Below are 25,396 nucleotides of genomic sequence, written 5' to 3'. Positions count from 1 at the left end.
CTAAATACCTTTAATCAATTCAGAGCAGAATGGATTTGTGTTGTCCTTAATTCTTATGTCACCTGACATCCAAATTGTGTAATGAAAACATGTGTTGCTGCAGGATGAGGTGAACTTAAGTTCAAGTCCACATGCTCAGGCCAAAAACGCTTAACTGCAACAACCGCAGAGAAACTAGGGAGGGGTGAAGAATTAGTAATTTACTGAGCAGCTTGTAATGTGGGTTTTTGGAGACAGCAAATTGCCTCAAGATCAGGGAACTGGGATTCTTATCTCTCACTAAAGAAAACCTAATACTGTGGTTTGAATGTTGGAAACAAATTCACCTTTTCTCTTTCCCTCTTTGTACACTGAAATAGAATCCCATTGTCTGTAACTTCTGGATGTCATTTGAGAAGCAGCATGGCCTAATGGCTATAGCATAGGCCTGGGGCGTCAAAAGGATCTGGGTTCTAATCCCTGCTCCGCCTCATGTCTGCTCTGTGACCTTTGGCAAGTCACTTCCCTTCTCCGGGCCTCAGTGACATCAACTGGAAAATAGGAATTAAGAGTGTGAGCCCCATGTGGGACAGGGAATGTATCCAGCATGATTGACTACCCCAGCACTTAGGACAAAGCTTAGCACATTGTAAGTGCTAACAAGTACAACAATAATAATAATAACAATAATAATAATTTGAAAGTTTGGGGGAATCAATCAATCAATGGTACTAAGCATAACAGAGTTGGTAGACACATTCCCTGCCCACAAGGAGTTAACAGTCTAGAGCGTTGCCCTGCTGTGCATCATTTTAAATGGCTAAACTTCTTTACAAACTCACTTGAATGGTAGCCATATTATCCTACTCTGGGGAACCTTGTTCTAGGTATTCATTTGAAAAAATGCAAATCATAACCACAACTACTCTTTAAATTTACTTTTTATACGCTCAGAAAAAAAAAATCATGACAAATGCACACATTTCTCCTCTTGTCAGTCACAGTGAGTATGTCAGAAAAGAGGCAATTGAAGTCATACAGTTGGCTCAGTTGGGACATCTTGCCCTAACAATCGGTTTATTTTATCTTGGAGAAACTCACTGTGCATTTAGGACTGTGTAAACATTTCCAAATTGTTATTTAGTGCTTGTATTCAGTAATGCCACATGGCATTTCCCCTCAGAATAAAGGCACCTTGGTCCCTTCTTAAGTCAGAGCAAACTCACCTCTTTGTTTACTTGAACTGTTGCCTCCTTCTGCAAAAGACAACACAAGTCAACAGAGAGATGTGATTTAGCTCTGATTTGAGTTCTACACGTGAAACCTTGCTCAACACTTTAGAGGAAAACCCAAGAGTACTTTAATGGCTATTAGAGGCCATCAACTCATGGCCTTTGCTCAGTTCTTAGCACCCCTGATACCTGTCTTCAACCCAGCTGAGATAGGCATTGCTATTATGATCTCTTATCTGTAGAAACTAGAACACCAAGTTACAATAATCCATTTGTAGCTCAGATTCCCTATTCCTGACTGTTATCCTTATGCTTCCTGCCTTCAACTAGTCAAATGAATCTGCATTCTTGTTCTTTTAAGATGTTGTGGCCCCACTGTGTAAATTTCAAAGGGAATCTATGTCACCATAAACCTTGGTGCCTATGATGAAGTGACTGAGCTACTCTCTAATACATCATTCCAGTTGTAAGCATGGAATAGTCCTTGATTGGAGGGGCAGAGTTGTCCTTTTAGTTCAAAGATGGGGCTGCTGAAATGTCATTTATGAGTGTGAATGTCTTTGAGAGAGAACCTCTTACGCACTTTGTCCTTAAAAAATACAGTAGTGTGTCTCTTGGGGCCTTCTGTCATATGCGTAAATGTTGCTTCAGAGACTGGTGTTAAGAAGGGAAAGGTGTAGTCTTCTGTAACTGGGAATAAATTGTTTTTGCAGTAGTGTTGATTCCCAGAGGTACACACTGTAAGATGGAGAGGAGGGAGAATAGGTGCAGTCTCTAGTCACGGAACAGAGTATCTCCAACACCTTAATACCTACACAACCCACTGTTCTAATTCTTATTCAGTCGTATTTATTGAGCACTTACTGTGTGCAGAGCACTGTACTAAGAGTTTGGGAAGTATAAGTTGGCAACATATAGAGACGGTCCCTACCCAACAGCAGGCTTGCAGTCTAGAAGGGGGAGACAGCCAACAAAACAAAATGTGTGGACAGGTGTCGTCATCAGAACAAATAGATTTAAAGCTAAATGCACAGTTGATCATTTGATCGCCTTCTTGCAAAATCTAATGATCTTGACTCCATCCTAATTCTGCTTGACCCCTCAGCTTCCTTTGACACTGTCGACCATCCCCTTCTCCAGGAAACATCATAAGACATTTCTACTTGACTGTCCCGCTGTCACTTCAAAGTTAACCCGTCTAAAACAGAACACATCTTCCCACCCAAACCCTGTCCTTCTCCTGACTTTCCCATCATTGCAAACAACAGCACCGTACTTCCTCACAAGCCCGTAACCTTGGCGTTATCCTTGACTCCCCTCTCTCATTCAACCCACCTATTCAATCCATCACTAAATCCTGTCGGTTCGACCTTCAAAACATCGCTAAAATCCGCCCTTTCCTCTGTGTACAAATAATGATAATAAGTGTGGTATTTGTTAAGCGATTACAGTGTGCAGAACCAGTACTAAGCAGTGGGGTAGATTCAAGGTAATTGGATAGGGCATAGTCCCTGTCCCGTATTCGGCTCACAGTTTTCATCCTCATTTTGCAGATGAGGTAATTTGCCCAAGGTTACACAACAGACAAGTGGTGGAGCCAGGATACTCCTACCACGTTAATCCAAGCGCTTATCCAAGCTCTTCTAGACTGTGAGCCCCACTGTTGGGTAGGGACCGTCTCTATATGTTGCCAACTTGTACTTCCCAAGTGCTTAGTACAGTGCTCTGCACACAGTAAGCGCTCAATAAATACGATTGAATGAATGAATGAATCCTGTCCTCCTTGATTTCTGCATCAGCCTCCTTGCTGACTTCCCAGCCTCCTGTCTCCCCCTACTCCAGGCAATACTTGGTTCTGCTGCCCAGATCATTTTTGTAGAAAAAACATTCAGGCCATGTTTCCTCACTCTTCCAGAACCTCCAGTGATTGTCCACTCACCTCTGCATCAAACAGAAACTCCTTACCATTGGCTTTAAAGCACTCAATCATCTTGCCCCCACACCTCACTCCTCAATTGCTAACCTTCTCACTGTACCTCAATCTCCTCTACCTCACTGCCGACTCCTCTCCCACATCTTGCTTCTGGCCTGGAATGCCATCCCTCCTCAAATTGGACAACTACTCTCCCCTACTTCAAAGCCTTATTGAAGGCAATTCTCCTCTAAGAGGGCTTCCCTCATTAAGCCGTTTTCCTTTTCTTCCTTTCTTGCATCACCCTGAATTACTGCCTTTACTCGTCCCCTCTACCAGCCCCATAGCTTGTGTGTTCATATCTTGTACTTCCCAAGCACTTAGTACAGTGCTCTGCACACAGTAAGCGCTCAATAAATATGATTGAATGAATGAATGAATCCATCATTTTATTTACTTACCTTCGTGTCTGTCTCCCCCTCTAGCCTAAGCTCACTGTGGGCAAGGAATGTGTCCATTATATTTTTATAATGTACTCTCCGAAGCAGTTAGTACAGTGCTCTGAACATGGTAAGTGCTCAATAAATGTGACTGACTGCTCTATGTAGAAGTGCTTAATACCATGATTATTATTGATAGTCAAGAGAAAAAGACCAAAGGAAGAGGGGGTGTTGGCTAATCGGCTTGCTATCCCACCCCGGGTATCTATCTGGAAGGTACCACATGCTATCAACATTTCTGGGGATTGCATGAAATACAGAGATCAGGAGACCATAATAATAATAATAATAATAATAATAATGTTGGTATTTGTTAAGCACTTACTATGTGCTGAGCACTATTCTAAGTGCTGGGATAGATACAAGGTAATCAGGTTGTCCCACGTGGGGCTCACAGTCTTCATCCCCATTTGACGGATGAGGGAACTGAGGCCCAGAGAAGTGAAGTGACTTGCCCAAAGTCACCCAGCTGACAAGTGGCGGAGCCGGGATTTGAACCCATGACCTCTGACTCCAAAGCCCATGCTCTTTCCACTGAGCCACACTGCTTCCCTAGTAAACAGTGCATTAATTAGACCTTTAGAGGTTACCTCTGAGCACCAGTAGACAATCAGAGCACTTTCACCAGAACTCATCTACGTTTGACTATTTTTGCTGGAATTCTCAGACTCTATTCATCTATGAATTATTTTATAGTAAACATTAAGTAGACAAGTTTTAATTCACATTAGTAATGTACCTTATGAGCACCAGCACCATGTGGTATTTTATTCAGGAAAAGCAAGTAATTACAAAAGGACATTTTTCCCATCATCTCCTTCCATTCAAAAAGTAAAATTATATTTCCCCTAATACCGATATGATGATGGGAGAACAAATTAACATGTACAATGAAATATTTCTTTTGGATGAACCTTACTAGCTTCAAAAAAGAAAATAAATCATTGTCTTTAATGCTTAAAGGGTAATTTTCTCATTTGTAATCCCTCTCCCTGGGTTCTGAACACTTGAATGGTATTGTATAGGGACTATACAAAAACCGTGATTAAATACCTAAGTTTTTTAGGAGTCCCTAATTGTGAGACTCCAAATGAAATTCTTCAACCTGCCGATCTCTCTGAGAAGATGGGGGAACTATTACATCTTAAACGCTGCAGAAAACCTCAACTTGTTAACAGATTGCACCTTCTCCAAAGTGATGCTTGTGAACGCTCGCTTTAAAAAATTCCTTTTTACATTGCTTTGGAGATAGCAATTCAAGAGCCAGTACATAATTAAATACATATGATGGATTTTGCTGAGTGGTTAATGTGTGTAAAATTTCCTTTGACAATTCAAATTTAAACTCACTTTAGTCCTTATAAATCTTGCAGGAGTGTAATTGACTTAACTTTTTTTTTAAATACAGCTGATACATTACTTTCGTTTCTATCTGGATTTTCACACAGATGGGAAGTAGGAATGAAAAAAGAAATTGCCACCTGATAGTCAACTGTGAACCATCTTGGGAAACCTATTTTTTGTCTTCCCTCCATGGCAAACTTAATACATTTTGAATGATTTAGAATATCATTCATTATAGCCAACTTAGAAAATAGGTAAAATTAATTTTACTGTGGAAAACATTCTGATCGCGATCAGCCTGAAGAAGAAATTCTGCAGAAATTAACTTATTTTTATCTGGATAATAATAGACCAATTTTCTTTCTTTAAAATTTGTCTCTAGAAATAACTGTGGAAAGCCATTTTTTCTAGGTCTCCAAATAAAATATTCCATTCCATTTCACCCAGTTAATGGTTTTATTTCCTTGCTTTCCTTATTGGGTGACTACTATAGAAACTAAGAAGTTGATTACATCCCAGATTATTTTTGATGTTCTTTGTAGTGACTGAGGTCATCACCACCATTTCCTTTCATGCAATTCACAGGGCAAAGCAAACATTTTAGAGGCCCTTGAGGCAAAGTCTCTCCCAGTGTGTCATAGCTGTGGACAGCTATGGACACAATGCATAGAGCTGCTGTCGGAGGCATCAGCAGAGAACAGATCAGCCTGTAGTGTAGCAGTTAGAAAAAAGAAATCTCTCTTGGATCAGATTCTTTATAAAAATCATTGCAACAAGGGGAAAAATGTTTGGTACTGGGAAGGGTGAGGAGAAATGGGGTACACAGTAGGTAATAATAATAATAATAATCACGGCATTTAAGCGCTTACTATGTGCCAAGCACTGTTCTAAGCACTGGGGGTGGGATACAAGGTAATCAGGTTGTCCCACACGGGGCTCACAATCTTGATCCCTCACAGAGAAGTTGTGACTTGCCCAAAGTCACACAGCTGACAAGTGGCGGAGTCAGGATTGGAACCCATGACCTCTGACTCTCAAGCCCGGGCTCTTTCCACTGAGCCAGGTATGTGCCCCGCTAATCTCGGACTCCCATGATAAATTCCGGGAAAGCTTTGTTGTTCAGATTCCTCCCCCAGGCAGGATCCGATTGGTATATGAATCTTCCCTTCGAGTGTTTACCATGACCTGACTGGCAGGAAAATTATCATCATCATCATCAATCGTATTTATTGAGCGCTTACTATGTGCAGAGCACTGTACTAAGCACTTGGGAAGTACAAATTGGCAACATATAGAGACAGTCCCTACCCAACAGTGGGCTCACAGTCTAAAAGGGGGAGACAGAGAACAAAACCAAACATACTAACAAAATAAAATAAATAAAATAGATATGTACAAGTAAACTAAATAAATAAATAGAGTAATAAATATGTACAAACATATATACATATATACAGGTGCCAGTTGAATCCTTCCATCCTGTGAAGAGGGAGGCAACAAGGGAGTTTGACAGTTTAGAAGGGGCTAGGGAGGTGTGGTCTTTTTAAGACTATTATTTTTTTTTTCCATTGAGAAACAATTCACCTGTATTTTAGCATGCTGAAATGTGGATGTTCAGGTCTATATAGATGATATTCTGTTTCCAAGAAGATTCTATTGTCACGTATACACATTGGCCATGCTTTCTTGTGTGTAGAACCAGGAGGCCAGAAAAATTGGTACCAGGAAGAATCCTTAGAAACAATTCATATATAGGGAAGCAGCATGGCTCTTGGGAGTCAGAGGTCATGGGTTCTAATCCCGGCTCCGCCGCTTGTCAGCTGTGTGACTTTGGGCAAGTCACTTCACTTCTCTGAGCCTCAGTTACCTCATCTGTAAAATGGGGATTAAGACTGTGAGCCCCATGTGGGACAACCTGATCACCTGGCATCCTCCCCAGCGCTTTGAACAGTGATTTGCACGTAGTAGGTGCTTAACAAATGCCATCATATAATCATCTGCGTATTCTCATTTAGGTTTAACTCTAATTCATGCATGATATCAGGTTGACACCAGGTAAGTGAGTGTTTCCTCAGTGTGGTTTTCATGGGATGTTTTGATTTGGCCCTGATGCCACCTGGGGTGATGAACACCCGCTATAGGGTACAAACAATGAACCTGAATTGCATGCAAACGGTTTCATTGATTCTCCCTCTGAGCCTGCCCTGAGGACCCTGGCATCAGTCCAGCAACTTGTTTGTCAGAGAGCTGCTCAGTTTTTCCCATCCCTTTGGTCCTGCCAGGGTAGGCCTTATGTCAGGGTCTCTGAGTGCAGGTGGATAGTCAGGAAGATGGGGATTAAAGTGGGACCACTTATATGTCTTATATGTCAATAAATTATATGCTGTAGCCAATCGAAAGACAGCGCGGGGAAACGACGCTACGGATTTATCTCCACTCTCCTACTCTGGGTGAATCAAGCTCAATGAAACTAACAACCGATCCTACCTCCTTGAATTATTACACTAAATATAAGCCTGGAAACACAACTGCTCTTGAAGAGCAAGAAGGATCACCTTTGATTCTTTTACTTTTTTTTATTTTTGCAAACTACTTGTCCGCTCTCCCACTATAGAAAATATATATAAGAATAAACATGACTAATTATTTAGTCCATTTAGAGATCCTCACTTGTCTGCTTCTACTCCTCATTAAAATCCCTCTCTTCTCTTCCACCTCTTCCTTTATAATAATAATAATGATGGCATTAATTAAGCGCTTACTACTGTTCTAAACACTGGGGAGGTTACAAGGTGATGAGGTTGTCCCACAGGGGGCTCACAGTCTTCATCCCCATTTTCCAGATGAGGGAACTGAGGCCCAGAGAAGTGAAGTGACTTGCCCAAAGTCACACAGCTGACAGTGTGCGGAGCCGGGATTTGAACTCATGACCTCCGACTCCAAAGCCCGTGCTCTTTCAACTGAGCCATGCTGCTTCTCAGCCACGCTGCTTCTCTCATTTGTTTCCCTGTGGTTCTGTCGCACATGGCCATCTTTTGTGCATGTCATTTTTACCTATGGTGCCGGTACTCCCCAAAACATTGTCTAGTGGTGAGGAAGTACTGTGAGATTTTCAGCAGGAAATAAGAAAAAAATGAAAATGACAAGCATCAATGCCTGCCTCCACATGGAAATTAGATCATTATCTCTTTAGCTGTTGGCTTATCTTTATTATAGTATCATATTATATAATGCACTATATCATTCCATATTATTAAATTAATATATGATTATGTGTTTGGTATGCTTTTTAAAGGGTGAGTGAGAGATAGTGAGAGAGATAGTAGGTAGGTAAGTAGAAAAATAGGATGTATCCCACAGTAAGAGTAGTCCCTATATTGCACATGGCAAAAAGACAATGAAGAAGGAAATTCAATATATCTCTCCCAAAGTATGGTACTTTTGTAGACACGTTTGGGATTTACCTATGGGTTAAGGAACATAACAAAATGATCATATGGACTCAGGGGAAATTTTAAACATTCAATAATATCTGCCTTCATTTGAGCAAAGAGACTGGCTTTAAAAATAGCTTTCTATCATTCACAATGACATGTGCGTATTCTAATTTTAAAATCCAAATTGTCTGAAGATAAATATAACTTTTCATTTTTTTCAGACTTCACTTTAGGTGGGGGTTTTTATTAGCATATTCACAATTACACAAGTATTTCTAGCAATGTATGATTTAATCGTTTGGGGAGGAGGACTTGAAAAGAACGTTGTTTTCTTAGAAATGCAATTTTGCAGATTAGTGGAGCACCAGATGAGGAGTGTTTTTTTTACAAGAAATGTTTAGTTTCCAGAGTGGACTTGGGGGAAAACAAGAGATAGATGAAAGTCCCTTCCCCACCATCTCCCCTCTTTCATGCCCAGTATTCATTTCCCTCATCACAGGATGTTATGACATAGCAACAAAGAATTTGGAGCAGCTAATATTGGCATCCTGGATTCATTCTTTTTACGATGACAGTTACCTGGGGCTTTGGGGCAATTTTGCTCTGCTGAAGGGGAAGCCATTCTGAATCCATCTAGCCTCCTTAAGCCCTGAAGCCTGAGATTTGATTACCCCAAACAGCCCTAGAGCCTTTCTAGTTAATAATGCTGTTTGTGGTCATGAAATTATCATTCCTTTAACTTGGGCCATGGTATTTGACTCAGCTTCCTGGGGCACTGAATTCCACAGGTTAATTATGCGCTGTAAAAAGGAGTCCTGATTCCTTCTCATGCAGAATGGACCGCCCTTTCATTGAATTTTGCCCACTTTGAATTGGGAAGGATGAGGGAAGGATGCTTCCTCCTTGCCCTTTTATATATTTCAGTTTCAGTCGAACATAAATATTTCCTCCCCTGCTTCCTCCCTCCGGGTAAATCCAATCACCATTCAAACATCAGTTAAAAAAGAAAGTGTAAAGTTGATTCACTTGTAATTTCAAGTATGCAACAACATCTTCTTAAGGGGCAATCCTAGTGACTAATTCCGACTATTCAAGAAAGAAATTATGTTCCATGAAATTTAAAACTTCTTTTATGAGCATTTTGTGCATTTTACAAGGGTATACCCGAGGCTGATTTTTGTTTGCTTTTTTTTATGACATGAGGCATTTGCATTATCCTTGGAATTAAAATAGATAGCCAGTTATCACTTTTGAAAAATCGGAAACTGACAAGTAAAGCCAAATTCTACAATTAGATGGTAATTTATATTTGCATGCTGGCGCTAATGGATAAGTAATTCACACACCCAAAATATATTTTCAAATAAAATATCCATATTCTTAAGACAAAACTTTTTGGGGGGCTTTTCCCCCTAGGGTATATAGGTAAGTACTTCATTCAGCTCACATAACACAGACTAGGCCTCAGACCCAGAAAAATATCACTGTCCACTCTTAAGGTGAGAGTGGCTTGGAAGTTAAGCTTTCCTTGGAAGATATATCTTAATAATAATAATGATTATTTCTGGTATTTCTTAAGCACTTGCTTTAAATGTAATAAACAATGGAGTACATTCAAGACAATCAGATCGGTCAAAGTTTCTGCCCCACACAAGGCTCACAGTCTAAGGGGGAGGGAGAACTAGTACTGAATCCCCAATTTGCAGATGAAGATACAGAGGCACAGAGAACTTAAGTGTCTTGCCCAAGATCACAGAGCGGGTACGTGCTGAACTGGGATTAGAAACCAGGTCCCCTGATTCCCAGACCCGTGTTCCTTTCACTAGGCCATGCTGTTTCTCATGGTTCTCCTCCTAGTTAGAGGAGGGGCAGGGACTGGTTCCAACCTAATTGATGTATATTTACCCCAGCATGTGCTTGACACATAGTTCGCACTTAAGAATGATCATAATTCATTTCATTTATTTGGTTCTTCAATGTGCCAGCCTGCCATTACAAACCTAACAAAAGTTCCAGAGCCACATAGGCAGAATAAATGTGGAGGAGCCCTGATGTTAACATTGTTGGACAATAATTTCATGAAAATAATTATTTGGGAAGGTGATGGGGATATATTCAACAGCTTCACAAGTCGCATTCCCAGCCTTGTACCCTGACCAGGCTACTTCCAGGTGGGAACTCAAAAAAGAGACTCATTAAAGGGATCAAGGTGGGACACAATTCATTCATTCATTCATTCGTATTTATTGAGAGCTTACTGTGTGCAGAGCACTGTACTAAGCGCTTGGGCAGTACAAGTTGGCAACATATAGAGACGGTTCCTACCCAACAGCGGGCTCACAGTCTAGAAGGGGGACACAGACAACAAGACAAAACATATTAACAAAATAAAATAAATAGAATAGTAACTATGTACAAGTAAAATAGAGTAATAAACCTGTACAAACATATATACAGGTGCTGTGGGGAGGGGAAGGAGGTAGGGCAGGAGGGAAATAATAATGATGGCATTTATTAAGGGCTTACTATGTGCAAATCACTGCTCTAAGCCCTGGGGAGGTAACAAGGTAATCAGGTTTTCCCACGTGGGGCTCACAGTCTTAATCCCCATTTTACAGATGAGGTCACTGGGGCCCAGAGAAGTTAAGTGACTTGCCCAAAGTCACACAGCTGACAATTGGCGGAGCCGGGATTTGAACCCCTGACCTCTGACTCCAAAGCCCAGGCTCTTTCCACTGTACCACGCTGCTTCAATCATCATCAATTGTATTTATTGAGCACTTACTGTGTGCAGAGCACTGTACTAAGCGCTTGGGAAGTACAAGTTGGCAACATATAGAGACAGTCCCTACCCAACAGTGGGCTCACAAAAGGGGGAGACAGAGAACAAAACCAAACATACTAACAAAATAAAAGAAATAGAATAGATATGTACAAGTAAAATAAATCAGATAACACCAACAGAGCAGCACTTATAGCCTGTCTCCACAAACCCAATCCACCATCTACAAATGAGCAAAGGTGAACTATGACCAAAGCATTAGTCACCAAGTCTCCTTACATCAATCAATAGCATTTATTCAGCACTTGCAGTATTCAGAGTACTTTACTAACTGTTCGGGAGAGTACAATAGTACACAAGATCCCTATGCTTTCATTGCGTTGAAAACAAGGGTGGGGACAGTGATGTCCCTAGGATACAGGCAGGCAGTCATGCAGATGCATGAGTTGGCTTATGAAACATTAAAATGAATGTAATCCCTTTCAGGTTTAAGCATAGCCAGTGCCATGAGGCAAATTAAATTCTTGGAGCAAATATCAGGCAACTCTCTGAGTATAATATATTGTTTGATAAAAAAGCAAAGATGCCCACTCAAACCACAACCTTTAGTTCTTTAGTCGAGGGGGTAAATGTACGGTTTAATAACCAGCTTTCACCACTCATTTTGATGACAAATTTACAAATGGAAAAGTGAGGTAAGGAGGGAAGAGAAGTCTTAATTCAGAAACTTGCCAATGTCATTAATTAGGCCAGGGAAAATGGACTCCAGAAATCTGACTACGAATGTGTTAACCCAACAGCATAAATTATATTACTTGCTAATGAGGATGAAGGATAACAAGGGGAAATAAATCCAAGATGCTATATCTCTATTAATTTCCCAAAATGGAAATCCACTGATTATATCTTTTATTTGATATTTCTATTTCATAGAAACCCTTTATTGAACCTACCATCAATCTTTCGATAGCAGCTGATACCTGTGGCGTCTTGTCATTTTGAGACCTCAGTTGGGCACATTCCCAAGGCCAGTTGGCACTTGACACTAACACTGGCATTGCTACATCCTGTGTCGGGTGGTATTGCTCTTCCGACACTTCACCCTTACCCATAGTGTGTTCCCCCATTTAAGCCAGAAGCTGTGATTGCTTATAGGTCATATTCCGGAGTAGCAGTCTTCAGCTACTGAGCTGTGGAATATGTCCCTCCTGCCTCCTTAGTATTCCCTCATCGATGCTAAACCAGAGGCATGATGATTAATTCTTTCTCTGACTAATACATTTTTGCCACTAAAAGAGGCCATGAAACTGCTTCTAGAACTACTTGGGGGCTGTTGTCTACCTCTTGCTCATATCCTCCCTCCTCCCTAGAACTCCCCTGTCCTATCTGATAGACCACCAATCTCCCTATTTTCAGATCCACTGCCAAAATCAGATCTCTTCCAAGAAGGCTTTCCTGATTAACCTCTCATCTCCCTACTCTATTCTCCTCCCTTCTGCATCACCTATACACTTGGATCTGTACCTCTTAAACACTTTAATACTCATTCTATCCCTACAGCACTTACGTACGTGTCCTCGTATTTTGAGTCCCCTACCTGTAACTGATTTTAATGTCTGTCTCTCCCACTAGATTGTAAACTCTTTGAAGGCAGGGATCACATCTACCGATGTCATTGTATTGAACTCTTCCAAGAACTTAGAACATTGCTCTGCACACAGTATATCGTCAATGAGTGCGGGCTTTGGAGTCAGAGGTCACGGGTTCAAATCCCGCCTCTGCCAGTTGTCAGCTGTGTGACTCTGGGCAAGTCACTTCACTTCTCTGTGCCTCAGTTCCCTCATCTGTAAAATGGGGGATGAAGACTGTGAGCCCCACATGGGACAATCTGATCACCTTGTATCCTCCCCAGCGCTTAGAACAGTGCTGTGCACATAGTAAGCACTTAATAAATGCCATTATTATTAGTAGTAGTAGTATTATGGCATTAAGCACATTACTAAGCGCCAATCACTGACGTAAGCGCTGGAATAGGTACAGGATAATCATGTCAGACACAGGGCTCACAATCTAAGGAGGAGGGAGGATAGATACTGAATCCCCATTTTACAGAGGAGGAAATTGAGGCACAAAGAAGGTAAGTGACTTGCCCAAAGTCACACAGCAGACAGACAACAAAATGTTAGGTGTGCATGGCCTGTGCTAGGGAATTGCGGTAGCGTTATTTCTAGAGAAATATCATTCTTAAGTGCCTTTTGGGGGATCTGAGCCTAATTGAGGATTTTGTAATAGTCCTTTCACAAGCTTTAACTCCTCCCACCATTACAGACATTCTAACTCCCCGTCCTTAAATCACTACCTCTCCTGGCCTCTAAGCACTTGTGGATTCCAGGAGAGTTAGGGCCATTCCTTCCCTTTTTAGGCCACTTAGAAAACAATGAATTCCACTCTCTCTACAGCAATTATATCGAACACTCCAGTGACCAGAACACTGTAGATTTTGTAGATTCAAAGAAAATTACTTATGTCCCATTTTCTGTGGCTACTTCACCATATTGAATGATACTGCATCGACATCACCCAGTCTGGTGGCCAGAACCCTTGGGAGGCAGTGTGGTCTAGTGAACAGAGCCCAGGACAGAGAGTCAGGAGATCCAGGTTCTAGTTCTGGCTCCACCACTGTGTCACGGTCACCGCATGACCTGGGGAAAGTTACTTAATCTCTCTGTGCCTCAGTTTCGTCCACTGTAAAATGGGGTTAAAAGACCGTGTCCCCCTCCCTCGTATACTGCGAGTCCTGTGTGGGATAGACGCTATGTCTTATCTGATCAGCTCCAAGCCATACCAGTGCTTTAGCACAGTGCTTGGCTTAGAGGAAGCACTTCATAGATATCATCATTATTAATACGTCTAGAGAGCTGTCAAACCTTTATCCCAGTTGCGTTAGTGAACCGCCATATTTCCTCAGAGAACCACTCAGAGATAACAGACAGAGGTGAAGGGGTGGGTGGTGGGGAGGCTGTAACTTGCCTTCCCTTGTAGCTCCACGTGGATTTCCCTTCCATAAGAGAGAATTGTGATATCGCTTTTGACTGTCCGTCATGGTGAGGGTGAGAAACCTCAGCATTGTGGTTTCTGTCACCGATGGTCACCTGAAACTAGCACCTCTTATCAACTTCTTGAACTCTCCTCTCAGCCCTCCTCTAGCTCAACAATGTCTGCGGTATTTATAGCTCTCCAAACACTCTTGAATCTGCAGGTACACAATTATCCCTCGTGGTTTAAAAGAAGTCAGATAATAACTGAGGGAATTCAGAATGCTGAGCGATGTGCCGGTTACTAGGGAGAAGGTTTGCAACACATTTTATTTTGGCAGATAGATGCAGAGACCAGGAAGAGCTTCCATTGGTAATTAAAGAAAAGTTTGTACTGTCTTCTTAATTATTTTCTTAAAAAAAGATGCAAGTAACTATAATTGTCTAATTTCAGGAACTGCTCCTACATATTTTCACACGATTGTTGAATATGAAATGTCACCTCATGAGAAAAAACAACTGTTTCCATGTTTCCAGCTCCATCCAGCAGATTGATGAGAGCCACTAGAATGTAAGTTCCTTGAGGACAGAGATCATGTCTACCAAATAGATTGTACTCTACCAAGCACTTAGTACACTGCTCTGCATACTAAACATTCAATAAATTCCACTGACTGACTAATAGAACCATACCAGGGCTTCAGGACCATGGAGTGCTTAGTACAGTGCTCTGCACACAGGAAGCGCTCAATAAATAAGATTGAATGAATGAATGAGCTAAAGACACGTTATGTTTACTAGCATCAGAGCACATTCGATCCAAATACTGATAAAATAAAGCCTGTGCTTTCCTTAAACATTAAAAAACATTACTCTAATTTGATTATAATAGGACTCTTATTCTTACTTAATTTGCATTCCAGCTGATAATTATAGTATAACTTATTTTGCCAAAAAAACTGATTGATTTGCCTTTATAATTACATTCCTAACAAAGAAAAAAGGTATCATAGTATTTTGTCTTCCTCAGCTTTGTTTTAAATCTTTGACTAATGAAAATGATTTTTGATTTCTGAGCGTTGTAAAGCATCACGAGCGTCATTTTTAGTATTCAGTTTTGCACAGTTGGGCTATTCAAACTGAAGAAACTTTGAATAGTTTTGATCTCTAGTAGCTGAGAGACATTTCCTCCCTCAGGGTCGCACCTGGAGAGTTTCAGGTCCTCTACCAGTCTCCACAATGGGAGGGAGGTTCAAGCAGAGGCACAGCCATTCCATTCCTAGTTTGGGCAGTGGCTAGCAAGTGGAACACAATCTGCTACAATTCAAATCAATCAATCGTGTTTACTGAGCGCTTACTGTGTGCAGAGCACTGTACTAAGCGCTTAAAACTCCCCTGTGCTGGGCAACAGCAGCACAGGAGAGAGTGGAGGGTGGAGACTCAAGTTTACTGCATGGAAGTAGGCAATGGTAAGCCACTTCTGTATTTTTACCAAGAAAACTATGGATACACTACCAGAAGGATCGCAGATCGGGAGTGGGGCGTTCAGGGGCGTCGCTACAGGTCGGAGACAACTCGACAAGCTAGACATTTACAAACTAAAGCATTCAAAATGACATTGCTTTGCAGTGAGCAGGCACAAAATCAAACTGATCCATAAACTGAAAGAAGAGCCCGTAATAAGAACAAAGACCGGCTGCATGTTAAGGTGGATTTACCTTACCTTTCCTCCCCCTCTCCATCACCCCAGCCTTACCTCCTTCCCTTCCCCACAGCACCTGTATATATGTATATATGTTTGTACATATTTATTACTCCATTTATTTATTTTACTTGTACATATCTATTCTATTTATTTTATTTTGTTAATATGTTTTGTTTTGTTCTCTATCTCCCCCTTCTAGACTGTGAGTCCACTGTTGGGTAGAGACCGTCTCTATATGTTGCCAACTTGTACTTCCCAAGCGCTTAGTACTGTGCTCTGCACACAGTAAGCACTCAATAAATACGATTGATTGATTGATTGATTACCAACTGTCTTGTAGTTACTGAGGTAAATGTGTGCTGCCAGACGTGGGATTTCAGAAGCTGGAGGGTAAAAAGATCTAGTTGAAGTGATGTTAGATTAACTCACGCGTAGGCAGGATGACCATATATTCCAGAGAGGTTGGATTGTCCATAGTCTTAGTATCGTGCCCTTTACACAGTAAATGCTTAATAAATGCCATTGATAGATTGATTTTTGTGGGCTGATTTAGGCCATTTCACAAAAATGTTAAACACGATCTAGAATTTGGACAGTCCTTGCAGAACTAGTCAATTTCCCAGATGCCCCAGCTTCAATTTCTCAGTTTAAATGGTTGGGATGAGTTGGGGTGCATTTTGCATCAGATGTGCTTGGTTGGCTTATGAATGTGACTCAGCATCCTATTAATTATGTCATCCCCGAGGCGAAAGGGTTGAATACTCTCCAAGGTGGCACCGCCTCCCACTGCCAGTCGGATGATAATAATAACAATGATGGCGTTTTTTAAGCGCTTAGTATGTGTGAAGCGCTATTCTAAGCGCTGGGGGGTATACTAAAATCTGATGCCAGCCTGGTGCCCGCCTCCTAAGCGTGGCCTTGCTGGGTCAGATAGACACTGCAGTGCTCCTTGGGCTGGGCGTCGCATGGGCATCAGATTGCTTCTGGCTCCGGGGATTTATTTTTGTCATTTTTTTTTGTAAATATCAAGAAAACAAACATGAGGTCTCATCTCCCACCCTAGGACTGGAGCCAGAGAGTGTAAGGTCTAGTGAGGAAGCCAGGGCTGACAAGGTGGGAGACTTATGTACACTGTGGGGAGGAATGTGTCTACCAGCTGTTATATTGTACTTTCCCAAGTGCTTAGAACAGTGATCTGCACACAAAGTGCTCAAAAACTATGATTGATTGAGCCTCAGGCATCACAAATCATCTCAAATACAAACATTGGAAGCAAGAGAGCCCACCAACCTATGAGTTTTATACATAAGGTAAATATAGGTAAGAAAATGGGCTGGGTGTATAACAGCAATGAGATGTGTTAATTGTAATAGATGGATTTTTAGGATAATCATCACATGAAATGGACATCTTTATTTTCATTCCAATGTCTTATTTTCATTCGTTTAGCCCCTAATTGAGCTCTTACTGTATGCAGAGTACTGTACTAAGTGCTTTGGAGAATACAGTACCAACAGAGTTGGTAGACACATCCCCTGACCACAACAAACTTATAAGTTATCTCCTTACAGATAAGGAGGATTACTTGGATACTTTTGAAAAAAAAGCATCACTTTTTGTTAATGGTACTTTGTGTCCATTTTTTTGATGTAGCTTGTTCATGAAACATGATATAAAAATTATAAAAATTTAATTAGTGGCCTGAAAAATCATTGTAATTCAGGATGCTAAAGCAGCATATCATAATATCATGCATAATTTATTTTTCTGCGTTCTGTTTTTATTCCGATTTAAAGTCTGGTATTTACATGGATTGTAGCTTCCTCTTGTCTTTGGTCAAACTTCTAAGGAAAGGGAAGGAAGTGAAATCTACTGGCCAAAGAGTCAGTCAGAGAGATGCCACCTTTTAAGGTTGGACATCAACACAAATATAGTTTTCTTCCTTTAAGGAAACATTTTAAGTGATGCATTAGGCATTGTCAGTTGGTTATTGTAAAATGTTTGGGCTCATATCCTTCATGCAAATGTGCCCTAACCCATCAGTAGACACTGAAGAATGCCCACTCCTCTCAGTGATATGATGTAGAGAGGTTAAGGCATCTGTGTGATAAGAAAGGGAAATTTTAGTGCCCTGTGTCTCAGGAGGCTAGAATAGAAAGCTTCAAGACAAATTCTCTGGAGAACAAGATCCTAAATGAATGTTCTGAAACCAAGACTTGCATAAACAAATACAAACCAAAATCATCCCCTACAAATATTCCCCTCTCAAGTGTCCAGTTCACTCAAGTCATCTTTACTGTGGTCATCAAAGGTGATGGACTTGTTTTAAAAATGTTATGAATTGTGGCTTCTTGTGGGGATTTTCATGGGATGAGGATTTTGGGGAATAGGGAGCTATGGACAGGAACAGATTTAAAGATTATTGTCTGGGGGAAAAGGTATTTTTCTAAACTGTTCAGAATTTATAGAGAAATGTCAGCTCCCTGCCCCCTTAGAACACTGCAGGGAGAAATAGCTTCTTGGTTTTTTTGATGCATGAAGTTGGTATTTCTTCAGCATTTCTACAACTAGAACTATTCATACTGGTTGGAATTACTTTCCATCCAACTTGCTGAAATGTTTGCCTTGACCTGCAGGGATTATTCCATAAATTTAGAATTCTTTGCAGAAGGAAGAAATTTCAAGTATCATGCTATATAGCTCTCTAGTTTTGCCTCTAGTTCCCTCACTGATGTGAGAAAGGGTAGCAGGGAAAATTTTCCCTCTGTATTAAGATGCTCAATCCCTGCTCATTGGCTAAGAGACAGTGAAGATGTGACAATTAGAAAAACATTGGAACAAAGTTTTTCTCCAACAAATCTTTGGGGTCCGTAAAAGAGAAGCCTCACGTAGTTTGTGGAAACCTAAGATTTCTTCCAAGTAATCAATCAACAATATCTGTAGAGTACTTACTCTATACAGAGCATTGCACTATGCCCTTGGGAGAATATAATACAATTGGTAATCATAATCCCTACCATGATGGAGTTTTCAATATGGCAAGAGAGGCCTGGGATTCAGAGGACCTAAATTCCTATTTTGGCCCTGTCACTTGCCTGCTTTGTGAATCTTCGGCAACTCACAATGTTTCACTGCCCTGGTTTCCGCATCTGTAAAGTGGGGATTAAATACCTGTCCTCTTTCCTACATAGTCCCATGCAGGACAGGGATTGTTTCTGACCTAATTATCTTGGCTGTAATCCAGCAATTATTACTATTAATAATAATAATAATAATAATAATAATAATTGTTAAGCAGTTACTATGTTCGAACCACTGGTTTAGAGCTAAGATAATCTGGTCAAACACAGTCTCTCACTCGCATGGGATTCAGAGTATAGGTAGGAGGAAGAACAGGTATTTTATCCCCATTTCACTGAAAAAAATATTGAGACACAGAGAAGTTTGGTACTTGCACTACGTAACACAGCGGGTGAGTGGTAAAGCCAGGGTTCGATCCCAAGTCCTCTGGCTCCCATCCAGAGCTCTTTCCATGAGGTTACACTGTTTTTCATTGCTTGGTACATAGTGAGGACGTAAATGTGACAGTTGCTATTGTAAATTACATGTAGGAGGTGAAAAAAGAGTCATCCCCATGAAGATGGTAGTAGAAAGCATGGAAACAAACGAGCCCCGCAAGGGAGTCGGCATGAAGTGAGAAGGGAACCCAGGACTGAGCCTTGAGGGGCATCCACAGTTAAATGGAGGGAGATGGAGAAAAGAGACTGAAAAGGACTGGCCAAAGAAGAGGAACACCAGGAGAGAACTGTGCTAGTAATGCCAGGATTAGCGTATGTATCCAGGAGAAATGAGTGGCCCCCAGCATTGAAGGCAGAGGAGATGTTGAGAGAATCTGGATAAAGTGGAATCTGAGAGAGTTTATATAGCAAGTAAAAGGGTAGAAACCAGCCATATATTTGAAATTTCATTACAAACACCATATGTAAGACATCATTATCTGTTTCCATATAGTGATTCATTATTTATGCATATATAGTCATTTTTTTTTTCCTTGGATTGCATTTGAAAATCACTTAGAAGTTACACCGTTTCTTGGCATTTTATGTTCTAGTAAAATTGAAGAAAAATACTTGATTACTTTTTTGGAAATACGGAGTTGGCCTTTAAAATTAAGGCAAACTATTTTTTTTTGTATTCATTCTATAACAAATTCTTTTCTCTTAATGAAGTGAAACAGAAGAAGGCACACATATTTGTCTATTAGGAAAGAATATTAGGGATAAAGAAGTATTCTAAATAGATGAGACTTTCATCTATGTTTTCAGCAATAAAATACAATGCTAGGGGTGGATTTCTAGTGTAGAGGGTCGGTAAATGATCTGGGATTTACTTATCAGAAGTGAACAAGTGGTGTCCATGGCAGTGTTTTGAATGAGTCAGGGCTTCAAGATAATGTGCCTGAAATAGTTCACAACTGTTCTGAAAAAGCACCTTAAAAGGAAGAAAAAATCCATGCCAAAAGACTAACACAGTCAAGTTTGTGTATGTGCAATATGTTATTCCCATTCACATTACATTATCCCACTGTCAAACAGACCATGTCTTTTTCATTGAAGAAAATCAAAGGGCTTAAACATTTATTGCTGAATCCAAATAGTACCTCAATGAGGTAGACAGACAGGATTAACCTGAGGTTAGAGAAAAGGTATGGATCTCTTGCCCAACAAAAAGTATAATTAATTAAGAATAGGGATTGGGATTAGAATCCAAAAGAACTACCTGCCAGCCTTCTTCAATTACTTAAATTCAATTACGGTAGAGTTAACAGTACACTGTGCCCTGTCACTATAGTCATTTTTCCACTATATGTCAAAAATTTTTATCTCCATTCCTTACTCAATATACTGTTAGCCTCTTGAAAGTAGAGAGCAAGTGTTTTGCTACTGTTGTTTTTGTGTTCCTAAAACGTTAGTTAGTATCATGCTTTACACTCAGTAGGTGTTTGATAAATATTGTTCCTCAACTGATTGGTACTAAGATCTTGCGGTGTTCTGTTACAACATATTTGCTTTCTGCCTAATTACTAATCGGTTTGTTCTACACGGCAGGAGGTTTATAAGGTCCTACAGACAAGATGTTTCTTGATCAGAAGAATCGGTCAAATTTTAATGAAATGATCCATGGATGGGGCAGTTCTTCCCGGGAACACAAATGAACCGTGATCAGGAAAGGTCCAAAAAGAGTAAGCTGACTTTCTCTGTCAGTGGAACTAGCATTATCCAGTTTCACTGTGTAACCTCACTTTATTTTTCTATTGTATCCTTCTGTACTAGACAGTCTTTCATTCCATCTCAAATCTATGACTGGGCTGTTCCATACAAGGTAAAGAGAGTAGAAAAGAACTTTAATTTCTTAAATGCTCTACGTTCACACTACTGAAAAGGACAGGAAAAAAAAACTCATGATGATAGTGGTTTTTTAAAATCAATTGTAGTTATTGAGTGCATACTTCAAGCAGAGCCCTGTACTCAGAGCTTGGGACAGTACAAGATAATTGAGCTGGTAGACACATTCCTTGCCCACAAGGTGCTTCCAGTCTACATGGGACAGTTAAGCACTTACATGCCGAGCTATGTCTACAGAAATGTTCAGGCCAAGGTACCCCACTCCTCAAGATCCCCCACTTCAGCCATTTCCACGTCAAACAATAACCATTGACTTTAAGATACCCAATCACCTTGCTCCGTCCTACCTCGCTTCGCTACTCGCCTACTGCAAGCCAGCCCACACACTTTGCTCCCTAAAGGCTAACCTTCTCACTGTACCTCGATTTCATCCATCTCACTGCTCAGCTCTTTCCCTGCCTCTGGCCTGGAACAGCCTCCCTCCTCATATTCGACAAATAATTTCTCTCCCCGCCCCCTTCAAAGCCTTATAGAAGATGCATCTCCTCCAAGAGGCCTTTCCTGACTAAGTCCTCTTTTCCTTTCCTCCAACTCCCTTCTGCATCTCCCTGACTTGCTGCCTTTATTCATCCCCCTTCCCAGCCCCTCAGTACTTACGTATGTCTGTAATTAATTTAATATTTCATCTCCCCCTCTTTATTGTAAGCTTGCTGTGGGCATGGAATGTATGTTGCACTCTCCCAAGTGCTTAGTATAGTGCTCTGCACATAGTAAATGCTCAATAAATAAGATTGACAATGTTTTCAGCATTATAGTTGATACAGTATATGCAGATTGGACAAAGCCCCATTACAAATTAGACCATGCATGCTCTCTTGTGGCACTGTCAGTGACAAAGGTGAAGATAGTTGCCTTTTGGACAATCCACCTCCAGGTTGAAAAATTAAACTGTCCCCCCTTCGGACCTTGCAGTTCCAAGCAGTTGAAGGTTATGTGGTCTCCAACTCTAGCTCATCCACTTAATGTGCTGTTACTCATTCACTGCTCTTCTGCCATTCAACTCCTCCATGTTTTACTCTGTTGAGTTGGCATATTAGGAAGTTGTATCAATAGCCATTTCTCATTTGACACAAACCATGCTGTGAGATTCTAGCTTAGCTCAGCCAAAGTAGGACCAACTCCAGCATGTTACAATAACCAAGAGTATTATTATTTGCAAAGCCAATTTTTTTTCTTTAGTGAGAAGAGCTACTAGGGCTGTTAAACCCGTGATAAAGGGTGGACAGAGGAAAAGAGAGGAACATTTTCTCCTAGAAAAGGAAAGGCATCTTTGAGAGCCTTCAGCAAAACACCTCTAGATGTAGCTAAGACATAATAAACAAATCCATCCTGTCGAGTTTCCTTCACAATTTTTCTAACCTTTATAAGAAGAAAGGGATGAAAGGAGACCTTGAGAGGAAGGGGCTGAACTAGGCAAAAGGTATTTCTTAGCTTGAATTATTCAGATAGTTTTCCAGCTTAGATCTGTGCCAGATATCGGGATTGAGTGCAGAAAAAGAAAATATCATCCATGAAGTTTAAATCATCATGATCCATTGAGGGCTTGTATAATGCTCATCCCTTTAGAGATTATTAGCATGCAGGGAAGATATGTTTGAATTGTATTTACTCCTCCTGACCTACACCATCCCAAATAATTAGTCATGATCCAAATCAAATTGTCTTCTTTCTACAAGACAGCAACCAGCTATGTGCCTCGCTCTGAATTGATGCTTCTGCAATTTTGTTTCCAGAAAGACTGCTGCTTTGGGAAATGTATCTGTAATGTCTTGATCCAAGCATTTCATATTCAACAGATGGCATTCTTGGCTGTCTATTCACTCTGGTCTCTCTGAGCATAACCTGAGTGATTCATATTGCTTGCTCTCTGCCAATCATCTCTTAGCCTATAAGGGAATTTGGTCAAATGTGTATTATTTCTTGTGTTGTCTTTCTAAACTTCTCTAGTTTTAGATGCAGGATACAGTTTGAAGGTAATGTGCAGGTTGCAGGACATTTCAAAACCAGAGAGGGAAGTTTGTTAACCATGTATAAATGGCGTGCATAAGTCAATCAATCAACTATATTTACTGAGCTGTTACTTTGTGCGTAGCACTATACAAAGTACTTCGGCACGTACCATACAATAGACTGATAGACAAGGAGCTTGTAATCTAGAGGGGAAGACAGACATTAAAATAAATTATGCATATGTACATAAGTGCTATGGGGCCGAGGGTGAGGTTAATAAAAAGTACAAATCTAAGTGCAAGGACGATGAAGAAGGGAAAGGGAGTGGGGAAAATGAGGGATTAGTTAGGGAAGCCCTCTTGGAGAAGAATGGATTTTAATAAGGCTTTGAAGGTGGAGAGAAAGCTTTGAAGATGGAGGTGGTCTGTTAGAAGCAGCCTGGGTCAATGGAAAGAGCATGGGCTTTGGAGTCAGAGGTCATGGGTTCAAATCCCGGCTCCATAGGGTGCATTTAAAAAAAAAAAAACAAAAGCATCTTCTTTTAAGGCAGTCCTTTCATTCAATAGCAGTAGATTAGATCACTTTGTTGACATGATGATTTGAAGGTAAAATATGTAAGTGTTTGGAGGATGGAAAGGTTGAAGAGTAAAAAAAGAAAATGATATTAACTCATGAGACAAAAACTTCTCTGGTCAACTGAACCCCCCAGCCCCAGTTGCTGAATTACAATTCCTGATGAGAAGTGCCCTTCCTACTTGAGATGACACTCCACGATTATATTTAATTACAATTCTTGCTGCTCTGAACAATAAGGCATGCAAGCTATAATCACATCTCATTTCACCTCTCAGCCCATTAAAGCAGACAAATTAAATTCCTACAATGACCACGTCTTTCTTTTCTACCCTTAAGTCTTCTATTGTAGTTCCTCAGTATTCATCACTGATGACCCAAATGAAGATTTCTTTTCAACATCTACTGAATCCACACCATGTGTCTTCATCAGTATAGTAGCAACTGAAATGGTGTAGTTTCTTCTTGATGTTTTTGCTCTATTGTCTGTCTCCCTTCATAAAGAAGCAGCGTGGCTCGATGAAAGGAGCCCGGACTTAGGAGTCAGAGGTCATGGGTTCTAATCCCAGCTCCACCACTCATCAGCTGTGTGACTTTGGGCAAGTCACACAACTTCTCTGAGCCTCAGTTCCTTCATCTGTAAAATGGGAATTAAGACTGTGAGCCCCATGTGGGACAACCTGACCACCTTGTATCCCCCCAGCGCTTAGAAGAGTGCTTGACAGATAGTAAGCGCTTAAAAAATACCATTATTATTATTATTATTATAGATTGTAAGCTCCTGGTGAGCAGGGATCATTTCTACAAATTCTGTTGTATTGTAATTTCCCAAGCACTTGGTACAGTGCTCTGCACGCAGTAAGTGTTCAGTAAATACCAGTGATTTAATACACTCTTTAAATAAAAGTATGAAATAATTTCCAAACATATATTTGTCAGATATGTTGGGTCACAGTTTCTTTTCAATCACGTGATTTGCTCCACCATGAAATTAATCCAAGCCCTAAATTTAATGGCTATAGTGGATGAGGAAATTTTGTTAGCCTGCAAGCTCCATGAGGGCAGGGGACAGATAACTTCTTTGTTATACTTTTCCAAGTGTTTAGTATAGTGCTCTGCACCTAGACATTGGCTCAATAAATACAAATTGCTATTATGTAGCCAGACAGTTTAAACTTTCACATTATTCATCTGGCATTGCTTAATGAATTATGGGTAGACAAACTTGGATAAAGCTGTCTTTGTGGATAACTCGGGCTCTGACTTGGATAATTCCCCACCACTGGGAAAGGAGCATATTGAAGACAGGTTGGAGGGCTCTTAGAAACTCTGCAGTCTTTCCCCTTAATCCTGCTGGAACATTTACAGCATCACAGGATGTCTCCTTTGAATGTCAAGATTAAGAACGTAATCCTCTAAAATTTGGCTCACACACAAATGAGTGAAGTTATGCTTTACCTCGTTTTTCCTGAGGCACAAAGA

The 25,396-nt window shown here is 40.6% G+C and overlaps 1 protein-coding gene across 1 annotated transcript in view; it reads right to left on the bottom strand.

Annotated features, from left to right (window-relative positions):
• Positions 1-25,396, bottom strand: part of PCDH7 (protocadherin 7) — a 432,112-nt gene that overhangs the window by 41,809 nt on the left and 364,907 nt on the right. The gene's annotated exons all lie outside the window — the stretch shown is intronic.

This window comes from Tachyglossus aculeatus, chromosome 10 (genome assembly GCF_015852505.1).
Source record: "Tachyglossus aculeatus isolate mTacAcu1 chromosome 10, mTacAcu1.pri, whole genome shotgun sequence".
NCBI lineage: Eukaryota > Metazoa > Chordata > Mammalia > Monotremata > Tachyglossidae > Tachyglossus > Tachyglossus aculeatus.
This window is presented reverse-complemented; position numbering and strand designations above follow the sequence as displayed.